Genomic DNA, 15704 nt, shown 5'->3' with positions numbered 1-15704 from the left:
TCAATTACTGTATGACTGATGATGCTTTATGACAGGCTGCTTTGTTCTCATACAAACAATAATAGTCTCCGAACAGTACTTCTGCTGTACCGTCTACATTTAGTTATTTCTTAAGCGCAGTAAGGGAATCACGCCCTTACCACTAAAACTGTAGCGCCACCTCCTCCGTGCTTCTCTCTTGGCACTACATACGATTGTAGATAATATTCTCCAAATCCTAATCCAAATCCTTCCATCTGATTGACTCAGGGTATAGCGTCATTCAGCACTCCATATAACTCGTTTGAAGTTATTCACTGTCCAATGAAGTAACTCTCTACGCCACCTCAAGCGTCGCTTAGCGGTGCCTACAGAGATGTGTGCCTTATGAGGGGTTTCTCCACTATTTTACTCCATCCTTTTTAATATCCTACACACAGTCATTGTGCTAGCTGGATTGCTGGTAGCACTTTGGAGCTCACGACTGATTCATTCCGCTGATTTCATGCGATGTTCAAAACCACTTTCCGCAGTGCCGGACTGTCTCTCTGTCAGTACCTGAGGTCTGCCAGGTCTTTGTTTAACTGTGGCGCCTCCTGCTCGCTTCCACTTCACAGATACATCACTAACAGTCTGCATGGGCAGCTTTTGAAGGATTGAAATGTCGATGATGTATTTGTTACTCAGGTAACGCCCAATGACTAATCAACGTTCGAAATCAGTGAGCCCTCCTGACTGAACCATTCTGCTGTCACTGCTTCTGTACTGGCAACACAATGCTTCCCGCCTCCTTTTATACTATCGGTTCCATCTCTTCTGACATCTAGTGGTCAGTTCCACATTAAATTGTGTCAAGATACTTTAGATAAGACAGTGCAAGTACTTAAAAATAACTGATTTGTTTGTCGAAGCAAAAAACTTTGTAAATAACTAAATCTCTTCAAACTAAAATTAATTCCTGTGTAAAGGTAGGTATTTCTTTTTCGCTGGTGAAAGCCACCCGTCACTAGCATTCTGAAGCTTGTAGAATTGCTAACACCCACATTGTTCTTGCACTACTCTCCATCAGCTGCACTCGGTTTTAAGCAAACACTGAAATTTCAACGCAGATTACTGTGGGTAATGTTATGCACTAATCATCGATGGTGACGGAGACTGCTTACGGAGGAGACGCTAATCAGGTAGGCAACTTCCTAACTTCACTTCATGAGAGCAATGGGACAAACATTTTATCACGTGTGCAACCCAGCACATAATGAAACAATGGACCTATGCGATATAAATGTGTTATAGATTTAACCACATGCTACCTGGAAGAAATAGCTGTTACACGTGTAGGGTATCACGATGGCTTAGGGCACAAACTATTCTTTCTTTTGCATTGTCCGTTCTTTTGTGGTTTGCCTGTAAAAAGTTTTAGCTCGTTGTAGAGTCACTGAAAGGCGTCCGACATTTGCGTTTTTGAAGTAGTAGTTAATATAATTGGTTTCGAGTAATAACTGGAAAGTCGTTGAAATGGCAACATCACGGCAAAACATGAATCACTGGAAAACAATGTTGAATATGTTGTCCTAGTACTGTCTGAAACTGCTGCATGCAAATCCGCAAAAACCATTCATCTCTACAATTTGAAAAGACAGCTATTATAATCAACGCTGAGACTTGATTCAACAGGCGAAATGAAATTGACCGTCCTAGGAAACTGAAGTCATTTCCAAATCACTCGCCACAAGGTACTTAAATATTCGTATTGATGTTGGTGATAGATATACACTCCTGGAAATTGAAATAAGAACACCGTGAATTCATTGTCCCAGGAAGGGGAAACTTTATTGACACATTCCTGGGGTCAGATACATCACATGATCACACTGACAGAACCACAGGCACATAGACACAGGCAACAGAGCATGCACAATGTCGGCACTAGTACAGTGTATATCCACCTTTCGCAGCAATGCAGGCTGCTATTCTCCCATGGATACGATCGTAGAGATGCTGGATGTAGTCCTGTGGAACGGCTTGCCATGCCATTTCCACCTGGCGCCTCAGTTGGACCAGCGTTCGTGCTGGACGTGCAGACCGCGTGAGACGACGCTTCATCCAGTCCCAAACATGCTCAATGCGGGACAGATCCGGAGATCTTGCTGGCCAGGGTAGTTGACTTACACCTTCTAGAGCACGTTGGGTGGCACGGGATACATGCGGGCGTGCATTGTCCTGTTGGAACAGCAAGTTCCCTTGCCGGTCTAGGAATGGTAGGACGATGGGTTCGATGACGGTTTGGATGTACCGTGCACTATTCAGTGTCCCCTCGACGATCACCAGAGGTGTACGGCCAGTGTAGGAGTTCGCTCCCCACACCATGATGCCGGGTGTTGGCCCTGTGTGCCTCGGTCGTATACAGTCCTGATTGTGGCGCTCACCTGCACGGCGCCAAACACGCATACGACCATCATTGGCGCCAAGGCAGAAGCGACTCTCATCGCTGAAGACGACACGTCTCCATTCGTCCCTCCATTCACGCCTTTCGCGACACCACTGGAGGCGGGCTGCACGATGTTGCGGCGTGAGCGGAAAACGGCCTTACGGTGTGCGGGACCGTAGCCCAGCTTCATGGAGACGGTTGCGAATGGTCCTCGCCGATACCCCAGGAGCAACAGTGTCCCTAATTTGCTGGGAAGTGGCGGTGCGGTCCCCTACGGCACTGGGTAGGATCCTACGGTCTTGGCGTGCATACATGCGTCGCTGCGGTCTGGTCCCAGGTCGACGGGCACGTGCACCTCCCGCCGACCACTGGCGACAACATCGATGTACATCGCCCCACGTATTGAGCAATTCGGCGGTACGTCCACCCGGCCTCCCGCAGGCCCACTATACGCCCTCGCTCAAAGTCCGTCAACTGCACATACGGTTCACGTCCACGCTGTCGCGGCATGCTACCAGTGTTAAAAGACTGCGATGGAGCTCCGTATGCCACGGCAAACTGGCTGACACTGACGGCGGCGGTGCACAAATGCTGCGCAGCTAGCGCCATTCGACGGCCAACACCGCGGTTCCTGGTGTGTCCGCTGTGCCATGCGTGTGGTCATTGCTTGTACAGCCCTCTCGCAGTGTCCGGAGCAAGTATGGTGGGTCTGACACACCGGTGTCAATGTGTTCTTTTTTCCATTTCCAGGAGTGTAGTTAGGTAACAATTTCTTATATTTCGATATCCAACGCAACTCATGGGCATTACTAAGTACAACAGGAATGGAAGTAAGTATTTAGTTTCTATTTCACTATCCGCGGTCATTATTTTCTTATATTTTTTTATAGCCTGCCTCAAAAGGATGGCCATGCTGTTTAAGACCGAGCCCGTTACGGAGCCCAGGTTTCTTCAACCAAACCCCCAGCGAGCTGGAATGGGGCAGAGGGAATCGTTATTCAGTATCTTTGTGAGGTGGTGACTAGTTTCGACATTTGCCTTGCAAACATCCTGAAAACCTTGGTCGAAACCGCGGTGTCGGGTACTATTTTTTGTAGGGGGAATACATCTCAGATACTAATACGAACGTTCTTTGTATCGATACGTGTATGCAACAGAATGAGATCGATGACTATCGACGTTTGTTGCTATGTTGAGTTTTTTTATTGAGAGGCGCCCATCTCTCAAATGTTGAGGACGTATATTGCATACACACTTTAACGGTACATTAAAACCTGACGCCCACGCTCAATGCTGGACTGAGTCATTCATGTATCCTGAGGACACGGAGGCCTGTTCGCTACGAAGTACGGTCGACCAAACCTTGTATGTAGTCATATTTTCTTTGTCTTTCCTAAACTAAGGATCGGCACTGGACTAACACAGAGATTGTTGACTATGCCGCCTATCCAATTTGTGTGACAGGGATAGTCCCACGTGTCATTCCTATAATGGTCAGGGAATGATACATAGAAAGGCGTCTTCTTTGTGCAATACTTTAGAAGCAACAATTCGTGATATCAATAATAGTGAACATATTCTCCGACAGAGTCCGCAACTGCTCAAATATTTTAAAAGTATGTATTATTTCAGTCTCAGCTGCACATATTCATACTGGATTACTAATTTCGATCAAGTAATTAACAACTTCAGGTCTAAAAAAGAAAACATTGAGGAAGAACTGTTTCCTGTTTCTTTAGATGACATAGGAAGAAAAATGTTTTAAATTAAAGGTAAAATTACACAAGCACATTAAAATTACTAAGACTGACATTGTTAAAAACATACACAGTGCCTGATAAACCACGAAAAGTCGCCATTCTTGAAAAAGGAGATTATAGTCGAAGTTTCACAAAAAAGGTGACAGCAAGGAAAGAAAGAGAATGCTTGTGAGAACATTCCATGTCATCAAACACTATACTGATACCACTATGCAGAATACAAATCCATAGGACATGAATGTTGGATAGGAGAGGGAGGAGGATGGGAAATGAGATAAAACACTGACACATGCAGTGTGAAACTGTAACGCAGAACTGACTAGAAGAGGTAACACAGATAATTTGACATTTAGAAGCAAGACAGATTATGCACTTAATGCAGACACATCAACATTTATTGAAATATGTGCATAAAATAAAATATTGAACTAAAATGTAGAGTACTCGCAGTTTCCACCAGAGGATGTCTGAAGTGTGGTGCGCTCACGTACCTCGTGTACGTAAGGCTAGTAAGGCTGTTCGCAGCCTCGCTGCCAGTGAGCTACTGAAGTTCTGCCGAGGGGGGCTGTAGCGAAGGCGGTGAGCTGCTGCTGACCAGGCCGTCGAGGCACTCCAGCAAAATTCTTGTAGTACTCGTAAAATGAATTCTTGAAGTCCCGCTGAAAATCAAGTACTTTGTCAGGTTCTTTCGAATGATGCCCATATGCATCAAGTTCTACCGAAACGTTTAAGAAAACGTCCTTAGGAGCTGTGTAAACTTTAAAGATGTGTTTCTATTGGTCCTGCTTTCATTTAGGTGATCTCTAAACGCTGCCTTACAGTTTTGTTTTGCTGTGTGTTCTTAAAACTGAGTCTCCGAAGTCCTGTTCGTCTGACGGATCATTCACTTTCAAATATTTTTCTGTGTATGTCATCTAAAGAAATAGTTATTCGTTAATGTTTCTTCTCGTTTTATTTGTAGTTCTGAAGATGATCATTGCTTATGATCGCGACTACCAATCCAGGGTGAAAGTGCAACTGATACTGCAGTACAAATCGCTTTAAAATTTTATGATTGGCTACGACGGTCCATTACGAAAATAAGCGTAAGAGGAAACATCCTCGAAGACCAAATCTGTATACGGTACCTTCCCTAGAACCCGGAACGTTGCGTTTTGCTGGCCATGCCCTTTACTATCCAGACGCACCCACTACCCGGCCATTCAGTTTGAGTTCTGTTAGTATTCGTCTCTTACTTCGCAAACGTCAAAGAAGCTCGCCAGCATATTTCGTTGTACTGACTAGTACACCAAAAACAAAGGACATCGCAGAAAAATAGCTTAGCCACTGCCTCGGTACTTCTTTACTTTTGGAAAGAAGTGAAGCGCTACAGTGGTTACGATACTAGCCTTGTACTTGGGAATATCAAGCCTCCAAACCCAAGCCCGTCACCAGGTTTTCGATGTTTGCCCATGATATATCCGTCTGTAGGAAAGCGAAAATTCCTTCTTCGACAACCGAATCCTTCAGTCAATCTTCCCCAGTCGGTAAAAGGTTCCGTTTCTACTCGTAATAAACTGCGCAATGGTGAGACAGTAAACCTGTGTAAACACTCCATGCAAGGAGCGTAAGAGGTAATTTGTTTCATCAGTATCGACGTATCCTCTTTCTGGTCTAGGAGATATTCGTCTGTTACAAAAATCATCATTACCATTATCATCGTCATCAGTCACCTAATAACATGTGCTGCATAACTACCTCCTCCACGGTTTTCCATCGAACATTATCTTCAGCCGCATACATCCATGTTTCTCCTGAGTATTTCACCTCCTATTTGGTTGTTTTCTCAGTCTTTCCTTACTGTCTTGGAATCCGGTATAGTATTTTCTTATTCAAATAAACACATAATAAACGCACAGAAATTTTTTTTACAAAACGTACTGCAAACGGTCTCGCTTACAGCGTCACATCGTTTCCTTTGTCTTGTTGAGAAATATGTATATCTGTGGCAACGACTATTTTGTAACTTTGGAGCATTAAGCGTAATATAATCAATAACAGGAGTCTGAGGAAAGGTAGCGAGGATATGAAGAATAATGCGAGTTTGAGAGTTCTGTGAGAAACTGGTTTAACACGTATTATTATAGGCCTAAGTGATTTATCTCCTTCATAGCCTGAGTTATTACCTTCTGCCAACGCATTTACTGCCATATGAAGCTGACATATTTATTATAAAATTGCAGACCCCTGTTTGATACCAGTGTAGGTTACAGAAAATTTCGATTTAAAATGTGGTGAATCAGACGGCATTTGTACGTGTAACAAATATAGACAATGGTGAGTAAGTGAGAACTTCTAATGCAGTGTGAATGTAACAAACGAAAACAAACCAGAGAAGTATTTATACAATTTGTTTAAGAAAGTGTCACATATCCCAACAGGAAGTAGCATTGGTAAAATTTAGAAGCTGCTATAATTATTTGTTTGGAAATCAATACTTGTTGAGATATGGGCCAATCTCTCCATTCAATCCAGTGTTTTACATAGAACTAGACAGGATAGGCAGCGCAACACACAGTTGCCACACATACTAACAAATTCTTCAGCCTATCTTCGTAATGAATCGCACACTCTCTGTAGTACACCTGGCTCCATTCGTCACACGCACTGGTCACACGCTCCTGTAACATCTGTATAACGTCGATGCTCTTAAATGTTACCATAGCCATAAAACCAAAAGATTCAGGTCTGGCGAAAGGGGAGAACATGCTACAGGACCTCGTCATCCCATCCATCTCTGTGAAACGTTGCAGTGAGGTGCTGTTACACATCCGTAGAAAATGGGGTGGAGTCGTGCCTTGCGCAAACCACAGCCGTTGGTTTTTTGCAAAGGTAATATTCTCCAAAAAGGCTGGTAGTTTATCGCGCAGGTATTGCAGTATTCTTCAGGATATTTTCAGCTCAGTGGCCAAGTTATCTTCCACACTTTTCCAGTGGACGATGTGTAAGTTCGACGAGCAACCCACGGAAAGCAAATGTCTGTTGTAAACAAAAGAAGACTTCCACAACAGATTGCTGAACTTAGTCATTATTAATACAGATTGAGCGATTTGCTGTAGGATGAATGTGGTCTTTTATTTTTCAGTCATCTTGAAACAGTGTTTGCTTTTGATTAAAGTCAATATTGTCGAAAATGTGCAACGCATACCGTACCATTTTACCTACTATTATTTTGGTATCGTGCTCCAACAAGTTCTCATCACAGAAAAACAAATGAGACTTTCTCCACGACATGATCCGTAGGCCACTGACTAAATGCAAGCGTCCATTGTGGCATGAAGCATAGATTGTTCAAGTTAACCTTCAAACAGGCAATACGAACACTGGACTGGAACGTGAGTGAGGATGCTGCAAGACTGATCATGGCCAAACCTCCGCATTTGACCTTTGCCAATTACGAGCCCACCCAGCAATCATTGTTACGCTGGAGAAATTTTCAGTTTGTACAGTCATCCTCTTCCTTCAGCGAACTGCTGGCACTGTTGTCCAATAGGAACACCCCCCGTCACGTGATATTCACAATGCCCACGTTTTTCTCGCAGCTTCTGTGACCCTCTTTCTTCTTCGTCTTCCCATCTGCCGTGGTTGTCGTTTATTTTTAATACATAGATTAAGAATTTAGCTTATCAATATTTGTAGTAATAAGTACAACTGAATATTTTATTTACATTTGGCTGGTTTCACAAGTAATATCTCAGACGCCTATCGGATACGACTTCACGACAAGCAGTCGGTCTTATTTATTCTCATGGTTTCGTAGCGAAGATCTAGTTGTATTGGAATGATAGTCCCATTTTACTAATATCGCTACTAGTCATCTGCGACAGACATTTGAATCTGTCCAGGTAATTCTGTCATGACGATGATATGTGCTGTCTAATGTAATTATTAAATGACGTGACAGAGTTAGAAAAAGGGCACCAGATTAAACTGTGGAAACTAAGAGCAGTTTAGTCCACAAAGAAGATGTGAAATGAGGTGAGGCGTGGATAAAAACAGCGCGGTGTGTGTTGGCGAGCCGGCCGGGATGGCCGAGCGGTTCTAGGCGCTACAGTCTGGAACCGCGTGACCGCTACGGTCGCAGGTTCGAATCCTGCCTCGGGCATGGATGTGTGTGATGTCCTTAGGTTAGTTAGGTTTAAGTAGTTCTAAGTTCTAGGGGACCGATGACCTCAGAAGTTAAGTCCCATAATGCTCAGAGCCATTTGAACCATTTTTGTGTTGGCGAGGGTTGTGAGCGTGTGCTGAGGCGGTTCTAAGAAGTTCGCCGTGTGCAACATATGCATCCTTGATGAAATAATAAAGAGGGGAAATTGTTTCCGTGCGTACCTACCATCATCCGACGAAGGAACTGGCGCTTCCCCATTTGTAACACAATACATGACTTTACATATTTAATTCTACGTGAAGTGGCAGACATTGCAGTCTAACAGGAATTCATGTCACAACAGCATTTCTGAAATAGCCAATAGAGTGAAATTACAGTCACATTTGGGGAGCAGTTATATACGCTAAAATGACGAAAGTCAGGGGACAGCGGCATGCACATTTACAGGTGGCGACAGTATCACGTGTATAAGGTATAAAAGGGCAGTGCATTGGCAGAGTTGTTATCTGTCCGGAAGTGATTCGTGTGATAAGGCTTCCGAAGTGATCATAGTCGTACGACGGGAATCAACGCGCGAAGGTAGTTGGACCTAGACGCATGGCACATTCCATCTCGGAAGTCAGTAGGGAATTCTATATCCTAAGATCCACAGTGTCAAGAGTGTGCCGACATTATTAAACTTCAGGCGTTACCTCTCACCACGGAAAAATTAGTGACCAACAGAATTGACTTAAGGATCGAGAGCAGCGGCATTTGCGCAGATTTGTCAGTGTTAATAGACAAGCAACAGTGTGTGAAAAAAACCGCAGAAATCAATGTGGGATGTCTGGCGAATATGACGAACGTATCCGTTAGAACAGTGCGGCGAAATTCGGCATTAACCGGCTATGGCAGCAAGCGATCGACGCGAGTGCCCTTGTTAGCAGCGCGACGTGCCAGCAGCGCATCTACATCTACATCTACGTCTACATACATACATACTCCGCAATACACCATACGGTGCATGGCGGAGGATTGAAGTAAATCAATAGTGAGGGACGAAAAATCGTATTGGACTGGGACTAGAACGGTTGACTTCTGCCATACGGACAAGCTTCCTGTCAAATCCAAGTTCTCAAACTACCACGTTCACCTCCTGCGCTCGTGATTATATCGGTTGGACCTAGACTATAGGAAGACCGTGACCTGTGGTCAAGTGACCCCGATTTCAGTTGGTAAAAGGCAGTGGTAGGGTTCGGATGTGGCGCAGAGCACACGAAACGGTGGACTCTAGTTGTAAACAAGACACACTGCAAGCTGGTAGTGGCTCCGTAATGGCGTGTTTACATGATCCAACTGAAACGAGCATTGACCTGGAGGTCATTTACAGCCATTCATGGCGACGTGTTCCCAAACAAGGATGGAATTTTTACTAGTGACTATGCGTCATGTCACACAACATATGACTTTACGTATTTAATTCTACGTGAAGTGGCAAACATTGCCGTCTAACAGGAATTCACGTCAGAACAGAGTTTCTGAAATAGCCAATAGAGTGATTGGTTTTAAGGAAATTCTAGACAATCCATGTAATGGTTTGGCCGCTCACATCACCTGACATGAATCCCGTCGAACAGTTATGGGACATAATCGAGTGGTCAGTTCGTGCACAAATTTGTGCACCGAGAACACATTCACAATTGGACGGTTACAGAGGCAGCATGACTCAATATTACGGCAGGGGACTTCCAAAGATTTGTTGAGTCCATGCCACGTCGAGTTACTGCACTATGAGGGGCAAAAGAAGGCACCACACCATTGTTAGCACGTCGACACTGTGCTTGGCAGGGTATGGAGAACCAAATAGAACAGATGACGTCACAGTGTCACGCATGTGCGGAAAACCAGTCCGCTTCGCCACAAAAATATTCTACTTGGCCTAAGTCGCAATCACCATGGCAACGTGTACAAATAGACTTTGCGGGACCTTTTCGAAACACTCGTAGGTTGTTGAGGTAGACTCTTACAATAAGTTCCCGTTTGAAGTACTAATAAATTCGACAATGTCACATAGCACAATTCAGGTGAAATCCTCTATTTTTTGCCTCGAGGGTTTGCCTGAAGTTATAAAATCGGACAATGACCTTCAGTTAATGTCAAATGAATTTGAAACAATCTGCGAACGCAACGGCGTACAGCAACTAACTAGTGCACCATTCCATCCACAATTTTGTCAGAACATACAAGCAGCAAATGGTCAGACTTCGCACCGCACACACCAAGGATCAAGCATTGCTACTGTTTCTCTCCTCCTACCGTTGGCATCCGCGAGATGGCCCATCCCCGACAGAATTGGTACACGGCCGCCGCCATCGTACACTGCTCCATCTGCTCCATCTTCCTCAGCATCTGGCGCCGAAGGGCGGTCGCAAGTATAGCTTCGCGCCGCATGATATTTTGATTTGCAGGGTTCTTAACGGTAGTAGACGGTGGGCGCTAGGCGAGATCGTTCGTCGACTTGACGCATGCATATATCTTATTTCAGGCCCAGAGGGATTGCAGTGCCGCCATCACAATCAGATTCGCTACTGTCATGTGCACAGTGATCCTTCTGGTTATCTTCCCCCAGATTCACTTATCCCGAGGACAGCGTGGCCACAGCAGCCGCCAGAGCATGTCATCACGACCCCATAGAGACGGAGCTTCCGCCTCCTCCGCCTCCTCTCGTGATAGCGATGGAGCTGGACCCGAGCGCTGCCACCGCCTTCTATATCTTGCTATCGGCCTCAGGAGGTGGACGCGTACCTTTCTGGTCGTTTTCTGGGGAACGTATCCGCCAGAGCGAAGGCCGGATGGCGGAGTAGGACAGGAAGCCTGACGTTCCCTGTAGCCACAGCTTCCGGTCCAGTGCAGCGTCCAACATTCTGCCTCCTTCCCGTTGTTGAGCTCATTATACTATGTTCCGGTGTAAAGTGAAGCACCGGCATCGCCAGTCAGGAACGTTAGAGCAGAGAGGGCTGTGAAGAAGAAGTCAGCCAATTGCACACTGGCCGACCCCTCTGCAGGACGACAACGTGACAGCAGTGCCCTCTACGCGAAAAGAACATAAGCACTGCAACCGATGGCTCTAAGCACTATGGGACTTAATATCTGAGGTCACCAGTCCCCGTGACTTAGAACTACTTAAACCTAACTACCTAAGGACATCATACACATCCATGCCCAAGGTAGGATTCGAACCTGCGGTGGCAGCAGCAGCGCGGTTTCAAACTGATGCACCTAGAACCGCTCGGCCATCGACGAATTCTACAGAAGCGCCAAGACTAGTGCCCTGTATAGAAGCGTCCGATGTTTTACTTCTGTTGCATTGGAATTGTATATACTGAAGAGATTTCTTATTTGCATGACGCCCTTTGCTTGCGTCACTTCTGTATTTCTCAAGGAATTGTAATTTATTTTCTATAATAAAATTCATTAACATGATTTGCTTGAATTGTTCTCCAGCGATTCGAGAATGCACGTTTCCTAGACACCCCATCTTTGACGACTAGGCAGGATACCACAGCACAAATGGTTTTCTTAACCTTAGAGGCCAACTAATTGATACACATTACTCTGAGCTGGTGCGTCTTGCATGTTGCTGTCGATTCTTATTTTGATATCTTTGATGTTGTCCTGTCTTCACGGTCTTGCTTCCATGGCCTGTTTTGGTTTTGAAATCGGTGAGGGGAGAGGTGAGCAGTGAGTGCTTGGAGTGTGGACAGGGAGCGTGATTGCAGCAGCGAGCGTCCAAAGGGTGTACCGAGTTGGCGGCTGTCGAGTGCTGTACGTTGCAGCTTGCCGGCTTTCCGGACCAAGTTGTGGCTGTGTGGCTTTAGTTAGTTCCCTTAAGAAAGAGAACGGGCAGTGCTGCACGACTTGGTGGGATTGCTAATTCAACCCCAAGTGGTCTTCTGCTGTTGTCAGCTCGGACATAAAGCTGTAACTAGCGATATAGCCTGAGTGTTTCCGACCACAACAGCTCGCTGGTATTATACTGCTGCTCGCGACCGTCTTTTGGAGTTCTAGCAGTTAAGCTCACTAGATATATCTGTTTTGTGTCAGGCTTGACGCTTTGGTGATCCGGTACTGGCTCAACCTCTCACTGGTAATGCTACCAAGTCAATTTTGTAAATTTCGACTTCCAAGTTGTTACCGATTATAGAACCATGGCCAGTACTGTGTCTTACTAAAGGGGAATATTTTGTGTTATAAGCTAACCTATTTTTAGTTGAGATGTGATCAGAACTTTGTTTTAGTCACTGAGCCGCGTGGTTGTTTTTCGTCATTTGTTCCAAGAAGCTTTAAGTTACCTCTACTGCCTGAAGGTCACTTGTGCATATTTATTGTTGTTGTTACTGATAATTTCGAAATAAGTGTAAACATCATATGTGTAAATATCATTTACTTATAAGAAAAGCAGTTCAAAATACACTCCTGGAAATGGAAAAAAGAACACATTGACACCGGTGTGTCAGACCCACCATACTTGCTCCGGACACTGCGAGAGGGCTGTACAAGCAATGATCACACGCACGGCACAGCGGACACACCAGGAACCGCGGTGTTGGCCGTCTAATGGCGCTAGCTGCGCAGCATTTGTGCACCGCCGCCGTCAGTGTCAGCCAGTTTGCCGTGGCATACGGAGCTCCATCGCAGTCTTTAACACTGGTACCATGCCGCGACAGCGTGGACATGAACCGTGTTTGCAGTTGACGTACTTTGAGCGAGGGCGTATAGTGGGCCTGCGGGAGGCCGGGTGGACGTACCGCCGAATTGCTCAACACGTGGGGCGTGAGGTCTCCACAGTACATCGATGTTGTCGCTAGTGGTCGGCGGAAGGTGCACGTGCCCGTCGACCTGGGACCGGACCGCAGCGACGCACGGATGCACGCCAAGACCGTAGGATCCTACGCAGTGCCGTAGGGGACCGCACCGCCACTTCCCAGCAAATTAGGGACACTGTTGCTCCTGGGGTATCGGCGAGGACCATTCGCAACCGTCTCCATGAAGCTGGGCTACGGTCCCGCACACCGTTAGGCCGTCTTCCGCTCACGCCCCAACATCGTGCAGCCCGCCTCCAGTGGTGTCGCGACTGGCGTGAATGTAGGGACGAATGGAGACGTGTCGTCTTCAGCGATGAGAGTCGCTTCTGCCTTGGTGCCAATGATGGTCGTATGTGCGTTTGGCGCCGTGCAGGTGAGCGCCACAATCAGGACTGCATACGACCGGGGCACACAGGGCCAACACCCGGCATCATTGTGTGGGGAGCGATCTCCTACACTGGCCGTACACCTCTGGTGATCGTCGAGGGGACACTGAATAGTGCACGGTACATCCAAACCGTCATCGAACTCATCGTTCTACCATTCCTAGACCGGCAAGGGAACTTGCTGTTCCAACAGGACAATGCACGTCCGCATGTATCCCGTGCCACCCAACGTGCTCCAGAAGGTGTAAGTCAACTACCCTGGCCAGCAAGATCTCCGGATCTGTCCCCCATTGAGCATGTTTGGGACTGGATGAAGCGTCGTCTCACGCGGTCTGCACGTCCAGCACGAACGCTGGTCCAACTGAGGCGCCAGGTGGAAATGGCATGGCAAGCCGTTCCACAGGACTACATCCAGCAGCTGTACGATCGTCTCCATGGTAGAATAGCAGCCTGCATTGCTGCGAATGGTGGATATACACTGTACTAGTGCCGACATTGTGCATGCTCTGTTGCCTGTGTCTATGTGCCTGTGGTTCTGTCAGTGTGATCATGTGATGTATCTGACCCCAGGAATGTGTCAATAAAGTTTCCCCTTCCTGGGACAATGAATTCACGGTGTTCTTATTTCAATTTCCAGGAGTGTAGTTTTCTTCTTATTTGTGGAGATCTATAGATGCCCCTACGTACGTAAATTCTTGCAGGGTACCCTTTATGTACATAGGTTTGGGTGTGTCACTTGCATATGCGCTTGCCTGTACAGTGTATCATCCTCGTTATCATTTGCGTAGAAACTAACTGGTGATGTGTTCAACCGTAATTTGATTTGTGGCTGCTGTGGCTCGGAGTTTATCTGGAGGGACGGGCTACCGGTTGTCCCACACCGGCAGGTCCGTTCTGTGGGTGTGGTCCAAAGGTTGCACCAGACAGTGCTCCTCTCATCTACGCGGGTTCACCTTTGAATTAACGCTTGTGGACGCACCGTTAAGTGCAGCTTTTTTAAGTTAAATTGTTCACTTGTATTTCATTATTATTCCAGTTTTTAGGTTTTGGTTGTGTTAGCTGCTGTAGCTACTGTAATTAGGTTGTTTTGATGTTCGGCGGGTGCGCCATTTTATGCTTTCATTTTGCTATACGGCCTTGTAGTGAAGGTGAAGGTGAAGGTGAAGGTGGCTTCGATCAACAGGAAATGGTTGTCAAGTTCCTGGTCCTTGTATGGATTTGTTTTACTGTTTTAAATTTAACTATTGCCTGTTTTTTTTTCTTCTCCTCTACACTTGCCATTGTTAAAACAAGACCACTTCAATGTTCAGTATAATCGTACCAATTTAGAATAACTGTTTTAAAAAATGTCGCGGTATATTATGCTCAATTAAACCATCTTGGCCAGTCCTTCCATGATTCATGCTTCTCAGATACAATCATTGCTGGCTCCTGGTGGGGTGTTAATTACTACTAAAAGTTGTGTGTTTTGGTATGCATGCTTCTCTAGGAAAGCGGTATCATAACGCTTAAAGTGTCTAATTCATATGGGTGTCATGTAGTGTATACATCTTGTGTATCAAAATGCACTGGTCATATTAGTAACATAGAATAGACCTAATCATGAAGAGTTTTAATCTAGACGATATTTTGATCTAACCTGAATGAAATAAATAACCGTGCCTCAATGGCTCGAACTTTGTTAATCTCTTTACTATTTCCCGAGTTCCACCACAAATTTTATTTTATTCCGTCTGGACACAAGAAGCCGATTGCTCTAATCAATCGCAGATCTCATTTTAAGCAAATGTGTTAGTGATACGGAAAATGGCATACTCATGATATTTGCTGGTAGTACAGCTGTCAGTTACACGTCTGCCTTTACTTACGCGGCTGAGGATCAAAACACCAACCAACTCACACATACAGGCTCAAATTAATGTTATTAAGGAATAGTGTATTTATAAGCTGTTTTCAGCTATCTGGAGAAGCAAGCGTAGAAGAAGTTGAGACAACAGTAGCGATCTAAAAATAGGCTAAGAAATTCGAGAGATTTAATGCAATAAGTATTTGTCGAAGCCTCCTTCTGTGGATGAGGGAGCGAAGTACAAATTTCTGTAATGCCATAATTATTTGCCGAATTAGCGATATCATATATCTGCTGGATGCTGACTACATGCA

The sequence above is a fragment of the Schistocerca gregaria genome, chromosome 1 (assembly GCF_023897955.1).
Source record: "Schistocerca gregaria isolate iqSchGreg1 chromosome 1, iqSchGreg1.2, whole genome shotgun sequence".
NCBI classification, from domain to species: Eukaryota; Metazoa; Arthropoda; class Insecta; order Orthoptera; family Acrididae; genus Schistocerca; species Schistocerca gregaria.
This window is presented reverse-complemented; position numbering follows the sequence as displayed.